The following is a 3746-nucleotide window of genomic DNA, read 5'->3' as shown; positions in this document are numbered from 1 at the left end:
CCGTCAACTCCCGCGACAAACGTGTTTTTATAGGAAGTGCCCGACAGTCCATCCGGTTGTCGAGTGGGGGGACTGATCTGACTTGGGGAAAGCTTTTGAAATATTGGGATAAACAAATTCTAAATGCATGAATTTGTCTTGCTCGGTATTTTGTCCACCTGCCGGCCTCACGTGAATGACGCCAGAAACGCATCTAGATCGATAGAAGGTATGAACTTCCGTTGTTTTTAAAGCCCTAGGTCTGGAACGAAAACAAGCAGATAGCTAGTCAACAATATCTATTTATTAGTGCTTGTTTGTGTCGCTCTTTCTCTCTCCCTGTTCGCTATTTTGTCAGCTGTTCCGGACGGATGTTGAACATACACGAATGGGCACCTGACCGGGTACTGTTGTTACATCTAAAACAGAACTAGATAACGTTAGTTAGCTATCGTTGTTCACTCGGTTCTCTCTCTGCTTCACATGGAGAATTATTTCAACATTCTCCTGGCTTGTTTCGTGGTACTCTCTTTCCCCCCAGCTAGTACTCAATAGCTGATTGTCGCTGATCCCGAGGTTGTAGGTACTACTGACTAGCTACTGAAGTATAGCCTAATTGCGTCCCAAATGGCACTATATTCTATATGTAGTGATTGTGCCATTTGGGACGTATTCTATATTAGCACGGACACACAAACTACCACTTTCCCGTGACCATAACAGAGTCCTCCTAGTTGCTTTCTGTACAAGCGGTTATTATTCGCGTTATGTAACAACAACGTTATGAATATCATATCAAAGGCCATTTAGGATGTGCAGAGGAATGGGATGTTTCTAGGGCAACTGTTTGCTGTCTGATGTGCTCCTAACCCCTAGCTCCTAACCCCTAGCTCCTAACCCCTAGCTCGCTTTGCAAGATGCATGTGGTGTGAGTCTGAACGTGCACTCATTTATGGAGAACCACAGGTGCAAAGGACAAAAACGATGTCGAGAAGGGGTGTGATGTTGGGGCATGTCTCTCTGTCATTTATCTGTTTGACAGAAACTAACAGCAGTCACGTAATGCAAAAAGTTGGGCCAGGGCTCCCTCAATTGATCTTTCCTTGATTCCTTGTACTCAAAACACATTGAATTGAATTTGATTTCTGGTATAAAAATAAATCAAAACATTGAAGGTCTGAGGAGAAGCAACCTTGTGGTTAAAAGGAGGTGAGTAGGTGGGTAGGACAACGTAGTCAATAAACTACATTGATAACCAACTGTTTTCCGAGACACCAAGACAACTCCATGACTTTTCTAAATGACACAACGTTCACATACAGAGTGGAATAATTGACCACCCACTACTATTCATGTTCTCTCTCTCTACCACCCACTACTATTCATGTTCTCTCTCTCTCTCTACCACCCAATACTATTCATGTTCTCTCTCTCTACCACCCAATACTATTCATGTTCTCTCTCTCTACCACCCACTACTATTCATGTTCTCTCTCTCTCTACCACCCACTACTATTCATGTTCTCTCTCTCTCTACCACCCACTACTATTCATGTTCTCTCTCTCTCTACCACCCACTACTATTCATGTTCTCTCTCTCTCTACCACCCACTACTATTCATGTTCTCTCTCTCTCTACCACCCACTACTATTCATGTTCTCTCTCTCTCTACCACCCACTACTATTCATGTTCTCTCTCTCTCTACCACCCAATACTATTCATGTTCTCTCTCTCTCTACCACCCACTACTATTCATGTTCTCTCTCTACCACCCACTACTATTCATGTTCTCTCTTTCTCTACCACCCACCACTATTCATGTTCTCTCACTCTCTCTACCACCCACCACTATTCATGTTCTCTCTCTCACTCTACCACCCACCACTATTCATGTTCTCTCTCTCACTCTACCACCCACCACTATTCATGTTCTCTCTCTCTCTCTCTCTCTCTACCACCCACTACTATTCATGTTCTCTCTCTCTCTACCACCCACTACTATTCATGTTCTCTCTCTCTCTCTCTCTACCACCCACTACTATTCATGTTCTCTCTCTCTCTCTCTCTACCACCCAATACTATTCATGTTCTCTCTCTCTCTACCACCCAATACTATTCATGTTCTCTCTCTCTCTACCACCCAATACTATTCATGTTCTCTCTCTCTCTACCACCCAATACTATTCATGGTCTCTCTCTCTCTACCACCCAATACAATTCATGTTCTCTCTCTCTCTACCACCCATACTATTCATGTTCTCTCTCTACCACCCACTACTATTCATGTTCTCTCTCTCTCTCTACCACCCACTACTATTCATGTTCTCTCTCTCTCTACCACCCACTACTATTCATGTTCTCTCTCTCTCTACCACCCACTACTATTCATGTTCTCTCTCTCTCTACCACCCACTACTATTCATGTTCTCTCTTTCTCTACCACCCACCACTATTCATGTTCTCTCACTCTCTCTACCACTCACCACTATTCATGTTCTCTCTCTCACTCTACCACCCACCACTATTCATGTTCTCTCTCTCACTCTACCACCCACCACTATTCATGTTCTCTCTCTCTCTCTCTCTACCACCCACTACTATTCATGTTCTCTCTCTCTCTCTACCACCCACTACTATTCATGTTCTCTCTCTCTCTCTCTACCACCCACTACTATTCATGTTCTCTCTCTCTCTCTCTACCACCCACTACTATTCATGTTTTCTCTCTCTCTCTCTACCACCCAATACTATTCATGTTCTCTCTCTCTCTACCACCCAATACTATTCATGTTCTCTCTCTCTCTACCACCCAATACTATTCATGGTCTCTCTCTCTCTACCACCCAATACTATTCATGTTCTCTCTCTCTCTACCACCCATACTATTCATGTTCTCTCTCTACCACCCACTACTATTCATGTTCTCTCTTTCTACCACCCACTACTATTCATGTTCTCTCTCTCTCTACCACCCACTACTATTCATGTTCTCTCTCTCTCTACCACCCACTACCACTACTATTCATCTCTCTCTCTCTACCACCCACTACTATTCATCTCTTTCTCTCTACCACCCACTACTATTCATGTTCTCTCTCTACCACCCACTACTATTCATCTCTCTCTCTCTACCACCCACTACTATTCATCTCTCTCTCTCTACCACCCACTACTATTCATGTTCTCTCTCTACCACCCACTACCACTACTATTCATCTCTCTCTCTCTACCACCCACTACTATTCATGTTCTCTCTCTCTCTATCACCCACTACCACTACTATTCATCTCTCTCTCTACCACCCACTACTATTCATCTCTCTCTCTCTACCACCCACTACTATTCATCTCTCTCTCTCTACCACCCAATACTATTCATCTCTCTCTCTCTACCACCCAATACTATTCATCTCTCTCTCTCTACCACCCACTACTATTCATGTTCTCTCTCTCTCTATCACCCACTACCACTACTATTCATCTCTCTCTCTACCACCCACTACTATTCATCTCTCTCTCTCTCTACCACCCACTACCACTACTATTCATCTCTCTCTCTCTCTACCACCCACTACTATTCATCTCTCTCTCTCTCTACCACCCACTACCACTACTATTCATCTCTCTCTCTCTCTCTACCACCCACTACCACTACTATTCATCTCTCTCTCTCTCTCTACCACCCACTACCACTACTATTCATGTTCTCTCTCTACCACCCACTGCTATTCATCTCTGTGACCCTGCTGGTTTTACTAACCTGTGC

At 43.8% G+C, this 3746-nt stretch overlaps 1 protein-coding gene across 1 annotated transcript in view; it reads left to right on the top strand.

Annotated features, from left to right (window-relative positions):
* Window positions 1-30: 30 nt before the first annotated feature.
* LOC135537959 (tuberin-like) overlaps window positions 31-3746 on the top strand; it is a gene marked incomplete at its 3' end in the record, with an annotated part of 74613 nt that continues 70897 nt past the window's right edge. Inside the window, 1 exon segment of the mRNA XM_064963969.1 lies at window positions 31-208.

Source organism: Oncorhynchus masou, unplaced genomic scaffold (assembly GCF_036934945.1).
Source record: "Oncorhynchus masou masou isolate Uvic2021 unplaced genomic scaffold, UVic_Omas_1.1 unplaced_scaffold_877, whole genome shotgun sequence".
In the NCBI taxonomy this organism is placed as follows: Eukaryota; Metazoa; Chordata; class Actinopteri; order Salmoniformes; family Salmonidae; genus Oncorhynchus; species Oncorhynchus masou.
Note: the sequence above shows the minus strand (reverse complement) of the source record. Positions and strands in the feature narration are given on the sequence as shown.